General features: G+C 34.0%; 1 long non-coding RNA gene across 3 annotated transcripts in view; it reads left to right on the top strand.

The window, feature by feature from the left end:
* The window catches only part of LOC136024802 (uncharacterized), an 84,698-nt gene that overhangs the window by 45,730 nt on the left and 14,052 nt on the right, over positions 1-24,916 (top strand). For all 3 annotated transcript variants that reach the window (XR_010616921.1, XR_010616920.1, XR_010616919.1), the window contains one exon: positions 21,152-21,346. This is a non-coding gene — a long non-coding RNA (uncharacterized LOC136024802). The remainder of the gene's footprint in view (positions 1-21,151; positions 21,347-24,916) is intronic.

The raw sequence follows: 24,916 nt of genomic DNA, 5'->3' as shown, positions 1-24,916 counted from the left end.
TATAAGTTACGTATATCTTTTACTTATAAAAAGATTCGTAAAAAATTAAAAGTTCTAGTTCCCTTTTTAATTAACCGTAAATCGGAGGGCAACTAGGCTTCCTCCCCCGCTTTTTTTTCTCAAAATTATTCGATCAAAATTATAAGAAAGCCATTTAGCCAAAAAAAAATAAATATACAAATTTCGTTTTAATTATTCCTCTGTGGAGAGCCAAAATCAAAACATGCATTGATTCAAAAACGTTCAGAAATTAAATAAAAAAACAAGTTTTTTAAATGAAAGTAAGGAGCGACATTGAACTTAAAACGAACAGAAATTAATCCGTATATTAAAGGGGCTTTTCCTTCTCAACGCCCCGCTCTTTACGCTAAAGTTTTTTATTGTTTTAAAATGTAGAGTTAAGAGAAAGAGTCAAACTTTAGCGTAAAGAGCGGGGCGTTGAGAAGGAAAAGCCCCTTTCATATACAGATTAATTTCTGTTCGTTTTAAGTTTAACGTCGCTCCTTTCTTTCATTTAAAAAACTTGTTTTTTTTTATTTAATTTCTGAGTATTTTTGAATCAATGCATGTTTTGATTTTGGCTCTCCACAGAGGAATAATTAAAACGAAATTTGTATATTTATTTTTTTGGCTAAATGGCTTTTTTATAATTTTGATCGAATGATTTTGAGAAAAAAAGAGCGGGGGAGGAAGCCTTTCGGAGTAAAAAAGAATTTAATGATTACAGAAGGTTGAGTAGAGCTTGGTCAACGCAGTACTGTTATATTTTCCTCTTTAGATACAATTTTAGCATCTCGTTACTGGATTTTAAGCAAAAATGATCTGTTTAACATTGGTAATAAAAGTAAAAATATATTAGAATTACTTTAATTCATTCAAAAACTGTCTCAACTGTGGCAGAAATGTTAGCGTTGGACCCAAGCACTAATTATCAGATAAATATCCTTTTAGTAATACAACATTGTTCCGTTTTGAACTGCCAAAGACAAGGTGGTCATGGGGAAAACAGGCCCTTCATTAGGCTGGTAGAGTAGCTCGCACACACCCAACTGCAACCCTACTTGGTTTAGGACCCCATAAGCGGTTTGTCACGTATTTTGTATAGATTTCTTTTTTTTCTATCTTTTTCTGTTTTGATAAAAGAAGAATTAATAACAATTTTTACGCCCTTATCCAAGTTCACACATTTTCGCTCCTCGCCTAGGTTGTAAATTTTTGAAGTTTGACACAACCTTGTGACAGGATGGCACCCCCTTGCTATTGAGATATCTTCTACGGCAGAAGATGCCTGGTGATAAAGCTCAAATGATTGAGCCAGTTTTGTTGAGTATAAGCTAGACTACCATTCGGTGATGCCGGAAAGTTTTCTCCCTCCAATCTAGCACCAAAAGTGATGATCTGAAGTGAGGTGTAAATAGAGACGTCTACGGAAGATTTTCGAGAGATTATCTTCTTCCAGAGAGCAGGGATGTGATTTGCTATGGGGCAGGGGAGGGGAATAGCCTCCCAGATACTGGTTTGCCGCCCCCATCCTAAATTTAGTTTCTTCAAAATTCTTGTCAAAACTAAGATAACCGGCATAATTCAAGCATCGACCAGAAACGTATCAGTTTCCTTTAGTGTATCCTTGTCTTTATGGTAATATATGGCTCATTTTTCAGTCTTCACTCTCATTTTCAATTGTTTGGGAGAATTGGTTTGAACTTCGCGCCCTCTCCCATGATTTTGAAAAAATGACGTTACTGCTAGAGAGGATCTGGTAGGTTAGAAGGATCTAGACGTACAAGCTTTTGCTTATTTCAGTTCTTTCACACAGAGGGTGGAGTGTAAGCCTCAGTAGTACTATGGCACCCATCTTCAATCACTAATAACGAGAAACTACACTCCTGTGTTATTACAATCTGTATTCAAAAGTTCTTTTCCATACCATTTGCTTATCTGTATACCACTAATTTAATCAAATTCTTAGCTAATCAAATTCCTCCTTAAGCTCTTGCCAGAAAGGGAAGCCTTGTTTTTTTTTATGTATGCTGCTGTATTCATCCTGCTTCTTTGTCAAATTTTGGGCAATTAAAAAAAAAAAAAATAATAATAATAATAAAATCCGACTAGTTTTTCTGTATGATATTTTACGAAGAAAAAAAATCATTTAGGTTTTGTTTTTTATCCAATTTTTATTTTGTTTCGAAAAATAAATGAATTGTTTATATTCTAATCAATTATTTAAAGCTTTTTGAAATTAAATTGAAATCAAGTTAAATTAAACTGAATAAATTTACATTAAATAAATTATTCGTATTTGAAATAAAAAAATAAAAAAAGTAAACTCTGTTTCACTGTGTTACCACCCTCAAAAGATATGGTCAGTATTATGTTATACGGTAAAATTTAAAGAGACTGAAGATTAAATTTAAACAAATTCTATCCAAGTAAGCCCCAATAACATAAGGCCCCATAAAGGATAAATACATATTATGTACAATGGAAATAGAAAACGAATGTCTTTTGCTTATTTACAACACGAATATTATGAGTAATTTTAGCCACTATTACCTGTATGTCTCTTAAAATTTAAAAGTCTGTTTATAGATACCCCGAATACTGAACAACCTCATTTACTGATACCCCCACATAATTAGTAATCTCATTTTAGGGTATAGAATAATCGCCACAAATTATTATCGTTGTAACTCTAACAATGGTATTTGGCCTGTTACAGATTGCTCCTAGGGCATTTTGTTCTTCATTAGGAGTTTATGCTTATATCCTTGTAGTCGGTGTATGTTACATCTTCACAACCAAAATTATTTTTATTTGCTTATACATTAATTGGTTTCGATTGAGTATATAATATATAAAAGTGTTTAGTGGCCTTGAAGACATCATAACACAAAATTATCCCTCCTGGGCTCTAAGTCTCTCTTTCCTCCTGTAAATTCAAACGCCTCTGCAAATACGACCATTGAATGAGGACTCTTTTACCAAGCTATGCTCACTGTCCTGTCACTTTCAATAACAACGTCTATAATACACGTTTGCGTTTTTACCTACAATACGCAGCATTTCATTTCAGGTCTATTTGGAAAGTTGTGCGAACTTTCATAGTTACTTTCATAAACCAAGCGCATGAGGCACTCTCTGGTTTTTAAGAAAAAATGATTATTCACGGCACATTACAGAATATTTTTTCTTCTAATGTTCCTTGCACTTTTCAGTTGCACATACTTTCTATTCCTGGGAATATTAAAAAGGGCAAGGGGCTTTTCTCTCTCTCTGCTTAAGAATCTAATGAAACATTTTCTATATTTTCCATACAATTTTCACTTTATTTTCATAAACGGTTCTGATTCATAGCACCTCAATGACGTTCCGGCCTGAGCTGCTTGTTCTGCCATAGCTGCCTACTCTTTCAAAACATTTTGGTTATTCAAAATCTAATGTTTCTTTACTTAGGCAGCGCAACAGCGCTACCTATTAAATCTTATTCACGTTTTTTCGATTTTTTATGATATATATGGTTACTTACGTTTTCCATTAACGCATCGAAGCAATGAGGTTTAATGTTCGCATTCTTAGGTACTTAAAACAAATACTGACGAGAAATAAAAGTCCATATTTTTGCTTCGCTTTTCCAAACCTATCCCTTCAATTCTAATGAGAAGTGATGGAAGTTTTTAGAACTGAGTGGTGTATCATTAGTATAATGTAACAATTCGTTCCGTGATATTATTAGAAAGGCGCAGACGAGACTCAAAAGGGATTCCCTTAATGAGGCAAGACAAAGGGGATCCTTTTGTCACCCGTTTCGTCATTTTCACCTAAATATCGCCAGATGGATAATTAGAATGATAAATTGAGTGTATACTGGCTTGAAGATAACAAATGGTGGGCGTTTTCAAGTCTCTAATTGAAAGGGTATTTTAAGCACATGGAAGATCAGCAATGGTGATTACCCGCCTACCTAATCTGCGAAACTGCAGAACCACAGCCGCTTATAACACATATGGGTTAATATATGCGAATTTCGCTTTAAGTAAATCGGGTTAAAAACTAATTTCTTACCTTTTTTTGAGCATAAAAGAAAGGAAAATAACACATGACCCTTTTAGAAACCAATCGCTCGAGAATATTCAGATACTAGTAAAACAAACATGAAGAAAGCAATGACAAGAACTAAAACTACGAAAAAAAAAATAAACCGCAAAAATTAAATCTGATTTAGATCCATCCTATTAATCGTATGGTAAAAAAACTAACTTTTCTATTGATTAAGCTGTAAGATCCAACGTAAGGGAATTAATTTCATTGGGTATATTACGCCCTAAGGATGTTATCTGCGATATGGCAGACCGAAAATTATGGTCGCCATATGCTCTATTTATTCCTAATCTCCAATAGCGTTCACAGGCTAATTGAAATAAATAATGCTTCGATTTAATAAAAACAAACTTATTAACTTCGAGATGCTCTTATGAACATAGCGCAAATAATAATAAAAAATAAACAATGGCTGCCGTTTATCTGTGAACTTCTAGTCCCCGATAACATATTCATAGTTATTAAAAAAATGTGTGTGTGTGTTTGTGTGTGTATTTGTGTGTGCGTGTGTCTCTGTGGGTCTGTGCGTGTCTCAAAGTCTAAAAAGTATTATCATACTAAGTAATAGGCATCCTACAAAAAACCAAGCTAATGCCTCTATAATTATCGCCCTTACTTTTATCATCTTTTCTACAGAGGGGCTTAATTAGACTTTCCCTAAGATCCCTAAGTACTTTGCCTTTTTCAAAAACCATATTCACAACCTTCAGTGTGTGAGTGAAAAAAGAATAAAAAAAATTACTAAATTATAAGCAGAGTATTATCAGGGATACACCAATCACTTGCATTACTAAATGTTTTGTACCAAAAATATTTCCATAGTTAAAACCCCTCTTTTTGCTAAAACATTATTTTACATCATATCGTTTCAAAAAAGGATCTTGCCCCCTATCCTTCATCTCAAGTTAAATTCTAGGTATAGCCCTGGATTAAATAACTGATCAATTTTTGTCGAAATGTCAAGCATTAATTTATCAGCTTATCAATACAATGTTATCAAGTCTATGCTTTCCGTTTTTCCTCCTTTTATCTCTAATTTAGCCCACTCATGCTTTGTGTTATTGCCTATTCTACAGCAACAGGATTTTACGCGCTTTTCATATTGCCAAGAGACAGAATTTCTATCAAGAGACATAAACCTATATAAGGGGGAAATTTTATTCTTCCGAAGTTACTATTGCTACGGAAACTCGAAGGAGGAAGTTGGAAAATTCCGTGAAAAAAAATCGAAAAATAATTGATATCCAAAATTATATATTGAGCTCCGTGTCAGCTTTGTTTTCTACAAACTTACATTTCTAATTATATAGTTCTAATTGAACGCAGGATTCCATAAGTATAAATTGAATATTCCTTACAATTTTTTTTCCCTTGATCTCAGCTTGTGTTGGCTAACTTCAAACAAAATGAAATTTACCCATTAGAAATCTGATGGTGTGATTTTCGTTAAGATTCTATGACTTTTAGGGGGTGTTTCCCCCTATTTTATAAAATAACGCAAATTTTTTCAGGCTCGTAACTTTTGATGGGTAAGACTAAACTCGATGAAACTTATATATTTAAAATCAGCATTAAAATGCGATTCTTTTGATGTAGCTATTGGTACCAAACTTCCATTTTTTAGAGTTTTGGTCACTATTGAGCCGGGTCGCTCCTTACTACATTTCGTTACCACGAACTGTTTGAATCAAACACTTCGTGGTAACGAACTGTAGTAAGGAGGGACCCGGCTCAATAGTAACCAAAACTCTAAAAAATGGAATTTTGATGTCAATAGCTACATCAAAAGAATTGCATTTTAAAGCTAGTTTCAAATATATAAGTTTCATCAGGTTTAGTCTTACCCATCAAAAGTTACGAGCCTGAGAAAATTTGCGTAATTTTAGAAAATAGGGTAAAATACCCCCTAAAAGTCATAGAATCTTAACGAAAATTACAACTTCAGATTCAGCGTATCAGAGAACCCTATTGCAGCAGTTTCAAGCTCCTATCTCCAAAAATGTGGAATTTTGTATTTTTTTTCCCAAGGCAGATCACGGATGCGTGTCTATTTGTTTGTTTGTTTTTTTGTTTTTTTGTTGTTTTTTTTCCCAGAGGTGATCGTATATATACGAATATATAAGTTCACTACTTAATATAATTCGTAAGTTACGAATATTTTTTACTTATGAAAACGTTCGTAAAACAATTAAAAGTTCTAGTTGCCTTTTTAAGTAATCAAAAAATTAGAGGGCAGCTAGGCTTCCTCCCTCTCTCCTTTTTCTCAAAATCTTCCGATTAAAACTATGAGAAAGCCATTTAACCAAAAATAAAATTAATATGCAAATTTCGTTTTAATTATTTATGTGCGGAGAGCCAAGATCAAAACATGCATGAATTAAAAAACGTCCAGAAATTAAATAAGAAAAACAAGTTTTTTTAAACGAAAGTAAGGAGCGACATTAAAACTTAAAACGAACAGAAATTACTTCGTATATGAAAGGGGCTTTTCTTCCTCAACGCCCCGCTCTTTACGCTAAAGGTTTTTCCTTTTTTAAAAAGTAGAGCTAAGAAAAAGAGTCAAACTTTAGCGTACAGAGGGAGGTGTTGAGGAAGAAAATCCCCTTTCATATACGGAGTAATTTCTGTTCGTTTTAAGTTTTAATGTCGCTCCTTACTTTCATTTAAAAAAAACTTTTTTTATTTAATTGAAAGTAAGGAGCGATATTCAAACTTAATACGAGCAGAAACTACTCCGTATATGAAAAGGGTTGTTCTCTCCTCAACGCCCCGCTCTTTACGCTAAAATTTGACTATTTCTCTCATCTCTACTTTTTGAAATAGTAAAAAAACTTTAGCGTAAAGAACGGGGCGTTGAGGAGGGAACAACCCCTGATATATACGGATTAATTTATGTTAATTTTAAGTTTTAATGTCGCTCCTTACTTTCAGTTAAATAAATATTATTTTTTATTTAATTTCTGAAAGTTTTTAAATTAATGCAAGTTTTGATTTTGGCCCTCCGCAGATGAATAATTAAAACGGAATTTGCATATTTATGTTTTTTTCGCCAAACAGCTTTCTCATAATTTTGATCGAATTATTTTGAGAAAAAAGGAGCGGGAATGGAGGCCTAATTTTTTGGTTACTTAAAAAGGCAACTACAATTTTTTAATTTTTCACGAACATTTGTATTAGTAAAAGATATACGTAACATACGAATTAGCTTACTTTACGAACTTCTATATTCGTATGTTTTTATTACGTATATGAGGGGGTTTTGAAAACTGTCTTATTTTCTTGTTTTGTATTTTGAAAACTTTGTCATATTTAGGGAATGAGAATCACCTTTAAAAAGGGTTTTTATTTGGAATGTAAAATGGGGCGATATTAACTTCAAGGGACTTAGATTAGACCTTTGTCAAAAGAGAAAAAAATCGGTTTTTAATTGTGTATATCTGAGACGTCCCATGCTAAAATATCTGCAACTGCCAAACATATATATATATATATATATATATATATATATATATATATATATATATATATATATATATATATATATATATATATATATATATATATATATATATATATAAATAAGTTGTCTGTGGATGTGTGGGTCTGTCTGTCGGGTGACGTCATGTTTGTGTGTTGACTGACGTCATGAAGTTAGATGTCGTCATTTTTGTTATGACGGTGACTTCATTAAAGATATTTAAGACATGCGTTCACGTAGAAATCTATTAATGTTTAACTGTAAAATGACTGATGAACTTACAATGGCAACAGCCGAGGAAGATGCTCAAAGGGTCTATGCCAAAAAACTTGCTGCTGATAGAGAAAGTAAGAAAAGAAAGCGTGCCGAGGAATCAAAAGAACAGCAAGGAAACAGGCTTGAGGCTGATAGAGAAAGTAAGAAAAGAAAGCGTGCCGAGGAATCAAAAGAACAGCAAGGAAACAGGCTTGAGGCTGATAGAGAAAGAAAGAACAGAAAGCGTGCCGAGGAACTACCAGAGCAACGCGAAACCAGACTTGCTGCTAAACGAGAAAGTGAAAAAAGAAGGCGTGCCGAGGAACTACCAGAGCAACATGAAACAAGACTTGCTGCTAAAAGAGAAAGTGAAAAAAGAAGGCATGCCGAGGAACTACCAGAGCAACATGAAACCAGACTTGCTGCTAAAAGAGAAAGTGAAAAAAGAAGGCGTGCCGAGGAATCACAAGAACAGCAAGAAATCAGGCTTGCTGCTGATAGAGAAAGTAAGAAAAGAAAGCGTGCCGAGGAATCAGAGCAACCTGAAAGTTATCGCCTGGCATTCAGGTACAGCCCAGTCGATGATTATAGCTTGAGTAGATGTGTTCAAATCGGGACTATGTCTAAAATTTGTCCCTATTACAAGGCCTTGAAATTCGATGGTGAAACAATGGGAATGTGTTGCGCCTCAGGAAAAGTTAAACTTCCTCTATTGGCTGCACCACCAGAGCCATTGAAGACTTTCCTTACTGGAACTACGTCAGAATCTAAGCGTTTTTTGTCAAAAATCAGAAAATATAACTCATTTTTCCAAATGACGTCGTTTGGAGCCCAAATCGAAAATCCAGATCAATTTATGTCTACTTTCAAAGTAAAAGGGCAAATTTATCATAGAGCAGGGTCCCTTCTACCATTCTCAGGCGAGAATCATAAATTTTTACAATTGTACTTCATCAGTGATAGAAATTCTGAATTGAATGCACGTTGCGAAATTTCTCCCAACGTTGAAAGGACAATCGTTTCCCAATTGCAACATCTTTTCCATGAAAATAATAATTTAGTGCGTCTGTTCAAAACAGCCATCGATTTGATGCCTACTGATACGCATAAAATTGTTATTTCCGCTGACAAAACGCCTCCTGGCCAACATGTGCGTAGATACAATGCTCTAACTATCGACGAAGTGGCAATCGTTATGGTCGGTGATCAGTTTTTACCTCGAGATATTATTCTTCATAAGCGAAACGCTCAGTTGTTAAGAATTGCTGAAACTAATCGATGCTACGATGCCCTACAATATCCTATCAATTTTTGGGATGGAGCCGACGGCTATCACTTTAATATTAAATTGATGAATCCAGCCACTAACAAAGAAATGAATGAGAAATGCAGTGCAATGCATTATTATTCCTATAGAGACTAATGATTCGGCAGGATGAAGAAAATTATATTCTAAAATGCCCTCAATTGTTTCACCAACTCGTCGTTGATATGTATGCTAAAATTGAATCAGAACGTTTGCTATATATCCGCCTGAATCAGACCAAGCTCCGCTCTGAACAATACATTCATTTGCGAGATGCAGTTATAAATGACGGTAATACCACAAACGTTGGAAGATTAACGCTTTTACCTTCGTCATATGCTGGCAGTCCCCGTCATATGCATGAATATGCTCAAGATGCTATTGCGTATGTTCGTCTCTATGGTCGTCCAGATTTATTTATTACATTTACATGTAATCAATCTTGGGACGAGATACTGCAGCTTTTACTTCAAGGACAATCGGTGGTTCATAGACATGACATTACGGCCCGTGTCTTCCGGCAAAAGTTGAAATCACTGATAAACTACATAGTAAATTTTGAAGTGTTTGGGTCAGTGCGATGTTGGATGTACTCAGTGGAATGGCAAAAACGAGGTTTGCCACACGCACATATACTAATCTGGCAACATAAAAAAATTACTTCGAACGAAATTGATAATGTTATTTCCGCTGAAATACCTGATGAAAATGTCGATAAGGGGTTACATGATATTATTGTAAAAAATATGATACATGGACCTTGCGGTGTACTGAACGAAAATTCACCATGCATGGCCAAAGGAGGGTGCACAAAGCAATATCCTCGACTTTTATTATCCAACACAATTACTGGCAATGATGGTTACCCACAATATAGAAGAAGATCTACTGAAGATGGCGGTAAAACAGCAATAATAAAGAAGCGTAACGGTACCACCATCGAAGTAGATAACCAGTGGGTTGTTCCATATTCCCCATTATTATCAAAAACATTTAATGCACACATAAACGTTGAATACTGTAACTCTGTAAAGGCAATCAAATACATATGTAAATACGTCAACAAAGGCAGTGACATGGCAGTTTTTGGCTTGCAGCCCGAAAGCAAATATATCGACGAAATCGTACAATATCAGGCTGGAAGATACATGAGCAGTAATGAAGCTGTTTGGCGAATTCTTTCATTTCCGATACATGAACGTAGTCCAGCTGTTGTTCACTTAGCGGTACATTTACAGAATGGTCAACGTGTTTATTTCTCGGAAACCAACGTGCAACAAAGAGTCCTGAATCCACCGGATACAAAGTTAACCGGTTTCTTTTCGCTTTGCAAAAATGATTCTTTTGCAAAAAAAACTGCTGTATACTGAAGTGCCTTCGTATTACACGTGGAATACTAAAAATAAAGTATTTGAACGTCGAAAACAGGGTAAGTCAGTCGACGGCCAACCTACCATCTTCAAAGATACCACGATAGGAAGACTCTACACCGTTCACCCCAATCAATATGAATGCTTCTTTCTACGCCTGCTTTTGGTGAATGTACCCGGTCCGACATCCTTTGAGTATTTGAGAACTGTAAACAGTACTATACATGACACTTACCGTAGTGCATGCCAAGCTCTGAATTTATTGGAGAATGACCAACAGTGGGATAACTGCATCAATGACGCGTGCGAAACGTCAACTCCAAGTCAAATTCGTGCATTGTTTGGCATCATTTTAACAACTTGCTCTCCATCAGCTCCTACAGAGTTATGGGAAAAATATAAGTCAAAAATGTCCGAAGATATACTCCATCGAAAACAGTTAGAGACGTCAGATATGACTTTTGATTTTACATCAGAAATTTATAACTACACTTTAGTTATTATAGAAGATTTGTGCCTACGTGTGGCAAACAAACCTCTTCAGGATTTGGGAATGCCTTCACCTAACCGTATCGCTGCTGTTTCCACATGTGTAGAATTGGATCGAGAACAAAGTTACACTACAAGTGATCTATTGTCGGATGTACAAAATAACATTTCCAAGTTAACGTCGGAACAAAAAGACATTTATGATACGATAATGCATTGTGTCGATAACAACGTTGGAGAAATTTTCTTTTTGGATGCGCCAGGAGGTACTGGTAAAACGTTTGTGATAAAACTGATTCTGGCATCAATTCGATCAAAAAATGATATAGCGTTGGCAATTGCGTCGTCCGGAATAGCCGCAACATTGCTGCCTGGTGGAAGAACTGCTCATTCCGCTTTGAAATTGCCTCTGAATTTGCATTCTACAGAAACTGCCACGTGCAATATTTCCAAATCATCTGGGATGGATAAAGTATTGCAGCAATGCAAACTTATTATTTGGGATGAGTGCACAATGGCACACAGAAAATCGCTCGAGGCTCTGGATCAATGCTTGAAAGATTTGCGAGGGAAGTCGAAACCCTTTGGCAGCACATTAATATTGCTTGCGGGAGATTTCAGGCAAACATTACCTATAATACCTAGATCAACTCCTGCAGACGAAATGAATGCTTGCCTGAAAAATTCTAATTTATGGGCAAACGTAAAAACATTAAAATTAACTACAAATATGCGTGTCCGATTGCAAAACGATGACTCTGGTCAAACATTTTCAGATCAATTGCTGGCAATTGGAAACGGAAAGCTCCCAGTAGACTCAATTTCAGGACGTATACAACTACCTGCTGATATCTGTAATTTAGTGACGTCCAAAAATGAATTGATTGAAAAAGTATTTCCGAATATTCTAAACAATTATAAAAATAATAAATGGCTAAGTGAAAGAGTGATTCTTGCACCCAAAAATATAGACGTCCACGAAATCAACAATATTGTTTTGACCAAGATTCGAGACCAGGCAGTCCTTTACAAGTCAGTCGACACAGTTTTGGAACCAAATGAAGCGGTTAATTATCCATCTGAATTTTTAAATTCCGTGGATCTTTCAGGGTTTCCACCACACGTGCTACAACTAAAAATAGGCGTACCAATAATACTTTTAAGAAATATCAACCAACCAAAGCTTTGCAATGGCACGCGACTTGCCGTAAAAAAAACAATGGAAAACCTAATAGAGGCCGCAATCTTGACAGGGCCTTTTGAGGGTGAGGCTGTTCTTATTCCTCGCATTCCCATGATTCCAACGGATCTGCCTTTTCAATTTAAAAGATTGCAATTCCCAATTCGATCAGCATTTGCAATCACCATTAACAAAGCTCAAGGTCAATGATTAGAAAAACGTGGTATAGATCTTAATACTGATTGTTTTTCCCATGGACAATTGTACATTGCATGTTCGAGGGTCGGTAAACCTGACAATCTATTTATATGCAGCGACAATTGGACAGCGAAGAATGTTGTATATTCGCAAGTTTTACGCAGTTAATTTGTATTGTATCTATCTATCTATATAAAAACGAGTTGTGTGTATGCATGTTTGTTTGTTTGTAAAAAGAGCGGTTGCATATGACGTCATTATTAGTACATAAGGCTTTGTATATGCACCAAACAGCTAGCCCTACCCCAACCGCAAACAGAAGCGCTACCCCAACAGCTAGTATATATATATATATATATATATATATATATATATATATATATATATATATATATATATATATATATATATATATATATATATATATATATATATATATATATATATATATATATATATATATATATATATATTGTAGGTTTGTTTATATTGTGAGTTGTTCTTATTTGTTTTTTTTTTCTTCGCGTGTTTAATTGTCGTGTACTTTTTGTTTTTATTATTTAAAAAGAACAATCTATTTTCTTTTGTTTTTTGTTCTTTTTGTTTTTAGTCCATTGAGAAAGGCTCCTGGATGTGGGGCCGAAATATCCGGAATATTTTTAATTAAAGGTTTGTTTCGTTTGTATTTCTTGTTCACTGTTTTGTTGAAATTGAAGTCCGTTTTTTCTTGCTTAATTTTTCGTAAATAAGAAATCCATGTGGTCTTAAAAATTATTCACAAACACTTCATAGTAATGAACTGTAAATAAAGAACGATGCAGCTTAATAGTAACTGAAACTATAAGAAACAAAATTTCCATATAAATAGATGTATCAAAAGGATTGGCTTATTAGGTTGAATATTTTATTTCGGTCACTGTGGGCAAGAGTTCGCTCTTCACTCTGAAACCCTGACAAATGTACCAGTGTTCAGTTCTATGTGTCTATTTTCTAGTTCTATTTTCTAGTTAAATACAAAAGGTAGAATCTTTTATAAGACACTAAAAACATTTTATATCTAAGACAGTAATCTTATTTCAGTTATTATGGGCTAAAGTTCGTTCTTTACTGTAACTATAATAATATTAAAAATTAAATCCTATTTTGATCTTCGTATGCAAGATCATGTTAATGACTTTCATTACTCAAGTGTTAAACAAAAATGCAGTTTTTCTAAAAATGGATTATATTTTAAAAATTATTTTGTTAATTACAAAAGTTTTCTATATTCAGTTCTCTCCTCTAAAATGAGCTTTTAACATACTCTCTTTGGTGTTCCAGTACCATGATAGCTTTGAAGGGAGAAAAAAAACAGAAAGAAAAAAAGATGCTCTTTTTGGATTTTTTTTTATGGATTTTTCTTGTTTTTTAAGCCAAGGGACGATAACAACGAAACTGCTGCAACCATTAACTAGGGAAACAACTTTTCAAAAGTTGTTTGAAGCCAAGGGACGGTTACAACGATACTGCTGCAACCATTAACTAGGGAAACAACTTTTCAAAAGATAAAAGAAAGTCTTAATTTATATTGTTGAAAGATAAGGGTGTGTTGCATCATCATGTATATATTATTATTAGAAGGAAGGGTGGAACGACTATCAGTGAGTTGAGCTCAAAATTTCAGCCAGTTTAGACTCAAACCTTCAAAGCCTATCATGTTTATAATTATTTATATAAATACTTTAATTACTAAAGGCTATAGCTCGTCCTTTAATAAAATCAATTTACATAATGATACATAAATTTTGCAGTTTTTTTCCCAAGCCTTTTGCCTTATCAGCTGTTATATTTATTCATCATTTTGTATAATTTTGCAAGAAATTGTACACATTAAAAACTTTTTTTCCCTTTTCTTTTCTTTATAAACTTTAACTCTTTTAGGCAGTCCTTTTCAAAGCCCTTTTCTAACTTTTGGTTAGTATTGGGTGTAGTTTACTCTATACTAGGTTTTTACTATAATGCAACAACAACAATATTGGGCCAGAGTCTATTCTTCACTGCAATAAGTTTTAATTACTATGAACCGTGGTTTGCTCCTTACTAGGTTTCAGCTATGTCTAAACCCATGATAACAATAAAACCTATTTACTTGCAAATAAATAAGCCCCTTTTTAACCTTTGGTTACTATTGGCTGTAGTTTGCTCTGTACTAGGTTTTTACTATTATGCAACAGCAAAAATATTGGGCCAGAGATTATTCTTCACTGTAATAAGTTTTAATTAATGTATACTGTAGTTTGCTCTTTACTAGGTTTCAGCTATCTCTAAAACCATAATACCCATAAAAGTTACTTATTTACAATGAATTTCATTGAATCATTATATAAAGATTAAAAAAAAAACAAGTTTTTTCAACTGAAAGTAAGGAGCAACATTAAAACTTAAAACGAACAGAAATTTCAGTGTGTATGAAAGGGGCTGTTCCCTCCGCATCGCCCCGCTCTTTACGCTAAAGTTTGACTATTTCTCTCAATTCTAGTTTATAAAACAGTAAACAACTTTTGCGTAATGAGTGGGGTGTTGAGGAGAGAACATCCCCTTTCATACACAGAGTAATTTCTGTTCGTTTAAATTTTGAATGTTGCTCCTTACTTTCAGTTAAAAAACTTGTTTTTTTTGTTTAATTTCTGAACGTTTTTGAATTAATGCATGTTTGATTTTGGCTCTCCGCACATGAATAATTAAAACCAAATTTCCATTTTTTTTTAATGGCTGTCCGATGGCTGTTAATGGCTGTTCCGATCAAAACGTCCGATAAATCGTCCGTTTTGATCGGACGATTTTAAGAAAAAATGGTGGGGGAGGAGGCCTAGTTGCCCTCCAATATTTCGTTTACTTAAAAAGGCAACTAAAACTTTTAATTTCAACGAACGTTTTTATTAGTAAAAAATATACGTAACCTGCAATTTAACTTACGTAATGAACTTCTATATTCGTATGTTTTAATTATGTATATTTGGGCGTTTCCCCTCGTTAATACCTCGCTCTTTATGCTTAAGCTTTAATTTTGTCCCAATTCTTTAAGAATGACCCCTGAATCACAAAGGCCATAGAATAAATAGTTGAAATTACTAGAATACTTTAGCGTAATGAGCGAGGTATTTGGGAGAAGATGGATCCCTCACATAAGTAATAATGTCTGTTCGTTTTAAGTTTTAATGGTGTTCCTTACTTTCAATTGAAAAAAAGTTTTTCATAATTATTTTTTCATTGTTTTTTTTTTTTTAAATAATGCTGGAAAATCCTCCCGATGACAAATTCCTTCAAGGGAAGATCATCCCATGTAGCCCCCTCCCCTCACCCCCATCATCCCAACAAAAAATCTTCCTGAAAACGTCTGTACACTTTCCAACAACCATTACTGTATCTGAACACTGGTCAAGGTTTGTAACTTGCAGCCCCTCCCCCGGGGACTGTGCGGGGGGTAAGTCAGACCCAAAGACACAGTTATTATGTTTTTCGGCTATGCAGAACAAAATGGCTATATCAAAATTTTGATCCTTTAACTTTTGGAAAATTTGAGCGTGGGAGGGGGCCTAGGTGTTCTCCGATTTTTTTGGTCACTTAAGAAGGGCACTATAACTTTTAGTTTCCGTTATGATGAGCCCTCTTGTGACATTCTAGGACCACTTAGTCGATAGGATCACCCCTGGAAAAAAAAAACAAACAATCAAACAAACAAATAAACACGCACCAGTGATCGGTCTTCTGGCAAAAAATACGAAGTTCCCCATTTTTATATATAGGAGATTGAAACTTATACAGTGGGGTTTTCTGATACCGCTGAACACGGTGATGTGATTTTCGTTAATATTCTATGACTCCTAGAGTTTTTTTTTACCCTATTTTCCAAAATAAGGCAAGTTTTCTTAGGCTCTTAACTTTTGATGAGTAAGACTAAATTTGATGAAACTCATATATTTAAATCAGCATAAAAATGCAATTCTTTTGATTTTTCTATTATTATCGAAATTCTGTTTTTTTTATAGTTTTTTTTACTATTGAGCCGGGTCGGTCCTTACTACAGTTCGTTACCAAGAAGTGTTTAATAAAAGAATCTTCCCGTGCAGAAGTTACTAGGCTCCAGCAACTTTTATTCTTGTTTAAGACAACTGACTGTAAATTTCTGTATAGTATATTTGGACTGAGACATTCAAATAGCTTACTTTTTTTAATCTGACAGTATTTTTGGGCTTTGAGGCTACTTTTTTAGGTTACTATGGGCTGTGTTCATCTGTTACTCGGTTTTAACTACCACTACAATCATCAAGAATAAAGTTTTGCTTGATATTTTTACCTTGACCTTTTGTTCAAACATTTTTTTTTCCGATTTTCTTTTCAAAGTATTTTTACACCCGTGGAAAAACTTTCACCTCATAGCTACTTTTCTCTATTTATATAATTTTTCGTCTTGTATTTTCTTGTTATCTTTGGGAATGATTCTTCTGCGTTCAACAAAGCTTAAAAATAATAGTGCAAGCTCTTATCATTCCTGTATGTGAATTTCACTCTTTGCTAAAGGTGGGGTTTGAACCTGCAACGCTCTGAATAAGACGTGCGCTGAATAAGACTTACTTGGAGTTTTCTACAATACTGTTCATATACTTTTGATAAAACGATGTAATGGCAACCTTTGACCCATTTGTGTTAAACTGTTTTGAATCACAGTACAGATTAAACTATGTTATTAATATATATTGATACACCAGTGTTCAATTTTATATGTAGAGTTAATGAAATACATTTTTTTTTCAAAGATAATTACACGAAGTAAAGCCTATGGCTTTTTCTAGGTGATTCTAGGAAGACAAGCTACAGGGAATCGGGTGGGGAAGTCAGTCAAATATGGCAAGATATGCTAATTAAACAATTTTTCAAAAGATGCTTGTGTTAGATTATCCGTTATGGTATAATCTCAATATTTATTGACGGTACTGACCATTATTACTAACATCACAATATAGTTTTTGTTTTTTATGCGTCTAATGATCATAATCTATGCCTATGACCTCTATCACCATCATGCAGATGAAAATGCTAGTTTTGTCAAAAATAATTTATTCTAGATAATATCTTTTTAATTATAAAAGGAACTACATGTAGCCAATTCCTTTGAAATGAGCCTGATGATGATGATTTTATTAAGTGATTAAACCTTTATAAGTATTTCACTGCTAAATGTCTACAAACTAACACTACAAAGGAAGAAAAAAAAACAAAAAACAATAGAATAAATGAAACTAATAAATGCTACAATCAAAGACAACAATCAGGTATAAATATCAAATATTAACATCAAACCAGTCTTCTAGTCGAATACAAAAATCTGTTCAAGCATTTCCTTAATACTTTATCAGAAATTACTGAGCCAGGACAAAATAGGAAATTAATTCCTAAAGAATGGAGTTTTAGTTCCATACCAAAACGTTGTAAGAAATAAACAGGACAAGTAAACAGGAAGTGGCTACAAGTTTCACTTTCACCACAAATGCACTCTCCGCTTCTAGCTTTTCCAATTTTACTTAAGAAATAATTTAACCGACAATGTCCTGTTATAATTTGCGTTAGCTGGTGTGCAATATTCATTTTAGAAGCAGCTATTAAATGGTCTTTTGATGGAAAGAATTGTATTGGCCATGAACTCAGTCTATTAGTGAAACATTGATACCAATTTTCATAAAGAGCAATCTTCAGTTTACGTCTATCTAAGGGAAAGGGAGGTGAGCTATCATCGGATTGAACATCCAAAATTTTTTTTATAATCTCATCTGTGCATACACTTTGTGATTTTGTTCTGCTGGATATTGGGATACCCGGTGTAGAAAATTCTGGCCAGTATTCTGGTCTACCCTTTTTTGCATAGCGCATAATTGTTAATTCTTTAGCTCTCAAATCTATTGGTAAAACTCCTGCTAACGCTGTAAGTACGTCAGTTTGAGCGGTGCGAAAAGATTTTGTGATCAAAATTAGAGAAAGCCTTTGAACTGAGCTTAGCATTCGGACAATATATTTTTTATTTAAAGCTGCAATCCATACCGGGACTGCATATAGAATCGTGCTTTCTATAACCGACAGGCAAATATTCTTAAGAGCACGAGGTTTTAGCCCCAAGTACATTTAGCTGCTCACATCAATTTTGTAGAATATTGTTTTGCAGAATTTATCCGGTTTCTAATATGTTCTGTCCATAATAACTTCCTGTCTAAGGTAACTCCCAAATATTTAGCTTTTTCTTTTATTTCAATTACATTACCATTAAAAACAAGGGCAGGCTTAGGAAAAATTCGTTTACTAGTGAAAATAGCTGCTTCTGTTTTCTTTGAATCAAAAACTAATTTATTATTACTCGCCCAACGATCTAAGATTCGAAAAACCTAAGAGGTTGTAAACTCTAAATCACTATTAGTCTTGCCCGCAATGATAACACATACACCATCAGCATAAGCTTGTATGTGAGAATTATTGGGCAAATTGAAACGAGCCTGTAAAATGCTGTCAATGATGTTTCATTGTCGCACTAGCTGCGAAGACGGAAATTTCCTTCTTTACTTCATTGTCGTCTATTACTAGGCTACTAGCTACTGCTGCAACCCAAATCTAGAGTTTGTTCTTTGCTATAACTTGCAGCCACTTATCTTGTTTTTCAAGCCAATAGATTTTCCACATTATTCAAGCCAAGGAATTGTAGTTTTTCTATATAGGGTTTTTGGGCAAGGCGATTTTAATAGTGCCCTTTTGTTTCGATCTGACTTTGTAGGAGATATTTTCCATTTTATTTTTTACTCCGGGACGTGATCGTCTCTTACTAGGTTGCTAGCTACCGCTGTAACCCGGAAAACTTTTAACCGAGAAAATTTCTGCATTTTATACAACCACATGCACATTATTTTTATAATGGTAAAAATTCTATTTTGATATTCGTACGGAAGATGATTTTGATAACATTTACTACTACAGTTTTAAAGAAAAATGCAGTTTTTCGTAAAAAATTGATTCTATTTAAAAAATTATTATTTTTATTACAAAAGGCACTACATGTAGAAAAAATAATTTAGAATTTGAAAGATTAGCGCGTATAAATGTTGTATTCGCTTATTTCGTCATATATGGTTACAACCTACGATTATGACACCATTCATCTAGCTTGTACATGAAAATACAGTTTTTTTTTGTAAAAAATATTTTATTTTAGACATATTTTTACTACAAAATGTACTAAAGGTGGCAATTTCCCTTGAAATAAGCGATCAAACAGCTCTCTGTGATCTTCCACTGCACTACTGAATGCGGAGGAAGAACAGAAAAAAAGAATGCTTTTGATTCAGAATATCACAGTTCAAGCAACTTTCCTTGTTTTCAAATCAGTAGATTTTCCTCGTTATTCATGCAAAGGGACGGTAATTCTACTATATAGGGGTTTCGGACAAATGGTCTCCCCTATATAGAGGTTTCTTATATAGGTAAGACGTAAGATTAAAGCTGTCTTTTGTGGACCCCAATAAAATATGGTTCCGCAAAACTTAAATACATATTATGTAGAATGAAAATATAAAACGAATGTTTTTTGCTTATTTACAATATGAATATTACGGGCAATTTTAGCCGCTACTACTTTTATGTCTCTTAAATGTAAAACCTCATTATTGATATCCCCACATACTGTATAACCCCATTTATAGATACCCCAACATAATTATCAACATCCTTTACAATCAATTTGGATAATTATCCATTTATAGATACCCCAACATAATTATCAATCTCCTTTTAGGGTATAAAATAGTTGCCATAAATAATTATAGTTATAACACTAAAAACGGCATTTGGCCTTTTACGTATTATTGCTAGGGCATTTTGTTCCTCATTTGGAATTTATGCTCATATCCCTTTTACTGGGTGTCAGTTATATCTTAATCAGTGCACATAAAAGAAGAACCAAGGGTTGAAACCTCCTAGTTGGGTGTTTTAGCTCAGAGAACACACATGGAAAAATATTTTTATTTGCTTTAACATTATGTGGCTTTGACTGGGTAGATAGTGAATGAAACAATATTAGGTAGCCTTGGAGAAATCATAACACAATTTTATCCTCTCATGGGTTTCAAGCCTTTCTTACCTCCTAGTACATTAAAAATGTGTCTGCAAATAAGGCCATTGAATGAGGACTCGCTTAAAAAGCTATGCATACTATCTAGTCACTTTCAAAAACAACGTCCGCAATACACTTTCAGGTTTTTAACTACTACGCACTCCCAGGAAATCGAGGAAGATGACCGTTGAGGATATCACCAAATCTTTACTTTAAGAAATCCTCTACTTTAAAGGAAAAGCCATGAACGACAAAAATAGAGAACAACAAAAAATTCTGGAGCATTTCTCTGCAAGTCTATTTGAAAAGTTACACTCACTGACATAGCTACTTTCAAAAACTAAGCTTATGAGACGCTCTCTAATTTGTAAACAAAATGCAGGGGCAAGGAGCTTTTGTCCCACTCTGATCCGGGATCTAAAGACGCCTTTTCTATGTTTTACATCTAATTTTTGTTCTAAAAATAAACTTTTCATGCTGGTTTTCTATTCCCTATCCAATTCCGTTGTTTTTCCTTTCTATTTTCTCATTCTTTTCCCTTAGACAGACAACCGATAAAATGCACAGTGCTTGTAAATTTGTCTTTTGTCCCGTTTTTGGACACAGGAGACCTGATAGCCCTTAAATAATAGACCATCCTTATTTTCAGAAATCCAACAAGACTATTCCAGATATACCTTGATGTCCAATTCAGAAACGATTTTCAAGATGATAATAATAGTATGTGACAGCTAACATACCAAATTGGATAGAAGATGGGAGAGGTTTACTCACCTAGAAAATGGGATATTTTGAAGTTCCCTGAAGCAGGTTAAAGGGGACTTTTGCCTGACACCAAGCAGAAGTAATGTTCCTTTTCAACAACCTTTTCCGTCGCAAATCCTATTTCACCGAGAGCAGGGAGGAGCCTTTGCCAGTTTAGGTTAAGCGACAAAGGCTTCTTACAAGCCTTCAAGACTTACGTTTGACTTAGCATGAAAATTAATTTAAAAATATCTTTCCACAAAGTATGTTTTTCCAAAAAAAAGTGGAGAGCTTCATTAAGCCAAAATGAGCAGAAATAAAGTAAAATAATCATCCAAGCGTAAAATTACCGTAAGTATAAGTAGATGAAACTCAAAATGAACAGCAATTACAATGAATAGCCGAGGCAAACTTAAAACGACAGATCATACAGTTCGTGGTAACGAATTGTAGTAAGGAGTGACCCGGCTCAAAAGTAAACGAAACTCTAAAAAAAACGGAATTTTGATACTAATAAATATATCAAAAGAATTGGATTTTTATGATAATTTTAAATATATAAGTTTAATCAAATTTAGTCTTACCTATCAAAAGTTACGAGCCTAAGAAAATTTGCCTTATTTTGGAAAATAGGGGGAAACACCACCAAAATGTCCTAGAATCTTAATAAAATCACATCATCTTATTCAGGGTATCAGAGAACCATACTGTAGAAGTTTCAAGCTCCTATCTACAAAAATCAGGAATTTCATATTTTTGCCAGAAGACCGATCACGGGTGCGTGTTTAAATTTTTTTTCCAGGGGTGATCGTATCTCCAGGGGTGATCATATCGACCCAGTAGAATATCGGGGAGGGCTCATTTGAACATAAATCGAAAGTTCTAATGCCCTCTTTAAGTGAAAAAATTAAGGGTAACTAAGCCCCCTCCCACGCTCATTTTTCCCAGAGTCACCCTATCAAAATTTTGAGATAGCAATTTTGTTTAACATGGTTGAAAAATACAATAGCTATGTCTTTGAGGATGACTTAATCCCCCAGAGTCCCAAGGGGAAGGGTTGCTTTGCCCAATGTATATATATGATATTTTTATTGGGAAGTATACAGAAGTTTTCAAGGGGGATTTTTTCTCGTAGTGGGGAGGGGTTTGGTGTTACTTGGGAGGATCTTTACATGGAGGAATTTTTCATTGGGGAAGGGACATTACTATGGAAAGGGCGCCGAATTTCCTAGCATTATTTAAAAAACGATCAGAAATTAAATAAAAAAAACTAGTTTTTTGAACGAAAAATAAGGAGCAAAATCAAAACTTAAAACGGGCAGAAATTATTACGAATAGAGGGGGCTTGCCCCCTAGTCAATACCTCGCTCTTTTTGCTAAAGTTTTTTTAAGCACTTTCATAAGAGCTATTTATTCTAATTAAACGGGCTTTGTGATTAAGGGGTCATTCTTAAAGAATTGGAACAAAGTTCGAACCCTACCGTAAAGAGCTAGGTATTGACTAGGGGTCGAGCCCCCTAATGTACGTAATAAAAATATACGAATATAGATGTTCTTAAATAAGTTAGTTCGTAAGTTACGTATATTTATTACTACTAAAACCGTTTGTAAATAAAATTAAAAGTTCTTGTGCCCTGGTTAAGTAACCGAAAAAAATTGAGGGCAACTAGGATCCCACCTCCACCTCTTTTTTCTCAAAATCGTCCAATAACTATTTTGAGAAAGCTATTTATCCAAAAAAAAAAGTAAAATTAAAATGCAAATTCCATTTTGATTATTCATGTACAGTGAGCCAAATCAAAACATTCATTAATTCAACAACGTTCAGAAATTATAGACAAAAATATGTTTTTGTAACTGAAAGTAAGAACTGACACTAAAACTTAAAACGAACAGAAATTATTCTGTTTATGAAAGGGCTTGTCCCTCCTCAACACCCCAAGTTTAAAGTTTGACTCTTTATCATAGCTCTATTTTTTCAAACAATAGAGAACCTTATCGTAAAAAGCCATGCGTTGAGGAGGGGACAGTTCCTTTTATATACGGAATAATTTCTGTTCATTTTGAGTTTTAATGTCACTCCTTACTTTCAGTTAAAAAAATTTGTTTTTTTATACCTTTTCTAGAGTGTCGGATACTATTAAGCCGGACCGCTCCTTACTTACAGTTCGTTACCACGAACTATTTGATTATTAGAGAAACAATTATTTTTTATTTTATTGTAAAATTTTGTTTCCCTTTCCCAATGACACACTTTTAATGGAGAATTTATGAAATTGTTGGAAATATTTTCACTCCTTTAGGAAGTGAAAGGGATACGGAAGGTGTTGCATGGTTAGAAAGGTCACGTGCGCTAATTTTTTTTTGTTTTTTAGAAGAATTTTGTTCCCCGTTCTCAACGATGTATTTGCATTTGGATAATTTCTTAATTTGTTAGAAATATTTGCGCACCTTTAGGAAGTGAAAGGGATACGGAAGGTGTTGCATGGTTAGAAAAGTTAGAATTAGAATGGTTAGAAAGGTCGCCTCCGCTAAGCGACTAAACCATAAGCAAAGTATCGTTCTGTGAATAATAGCCAAGTTAAGTTTGAGTTTCTTTTTCTTAGTTAATGAAGTAGTTAGACAATTGATAGGTGTATTTTACCTCAGTGTTTATCTGTGTCAAAGATGGAGCCACCGTAAGATAGTGCTTGTAACTCTTAGTTATAAATAGTATATTTCAATCTCCTTAAGCACATCAGATATTAAACGAATTGAAAAGTAATAAAGTAGATTTTGGATGTAGATAGAATGATGTTTTGAGTGAAATTTCGGACCTTGGGTGCGGTATTCGCTTGCAGCCTAGAGATTCGAATTATGTTTTACCGCGTGAGATTGGTCTTATATGCCGTAAACCTAGCAATTTTTTTCACTATTTTTCATCTGAATTGCCAAGGGTTAAATCCAAGTTATAGCTTTATCAAAGATTTAGCAAGTATTCCTCTTTTTCGGGCGATAGCTTTAACGGAGATATGGCTTAATGATGATAATTCAGAGCTGCTTGGTAAAAATTTATTACTTCCTCTTGGGGTATGATTCTAATAGTAAAGTTGAACTTGTTTAGTTGTAAGGTTTGTGGTGCGATTAGGATGTGTGGGTGCGTATTACTTGTCTTATAATTTTTTTTAATCCTGCATTGTTTTTTTATGGTTTTGCCTCCCCCTTGGAAAAGTTTTTTTTTTACTTTTTGAGGTTGCTGTTAATGCTGATTTACTTTTTATGGTTTGATAACTATATCTCCAATTATAATAAAATGCTAAATTGAAAAATTTTCAATCTTAAGGAGGCTTGATTTTTGCCCTAAAATATATTTTTACAGTCATGTTTGAAAAAAGAAATTTTCAATTCTTCTGATCATAAAAAGAAGAAGAAATGATTCAAGAAGAAGAAGAGATGATAAAAAGAAGAAGAAATGATTTAAGAAGAAGAAGAGATGATAAAAAGAAGAAGAAATGATATGAAAGTTTCGTAATTATCACTTATGTATCAAAAGATTTCAAAGTTGAGTTTTCGAAAATGAAGGGTTCCATAGCGATACATTCAGTGTGGTGTCTGTCAATTCTAATTCTACATAGTTTCAATTCATTTTAACATTTGATTTGGAGCACTTATTACAACATATTTATAAATA

The sequence above is a fragment of the Artemia franciscana genome, chromosome 3 (genome assembly GCF_032884065.1).
Source record: "Artemia franciscana chromosome 3, ASM3288406v1, whole genome shotgun sequence".
Lineage (NCBI taxonomy): Eukaryota > Metazoa > Arthropoda > Branchiopoda > Anostraca > Artemiidae > Artemia > Artemia franciscana.
This window is presented reverse-complemented; position numbering and strand designations above follow the sequence as displayed.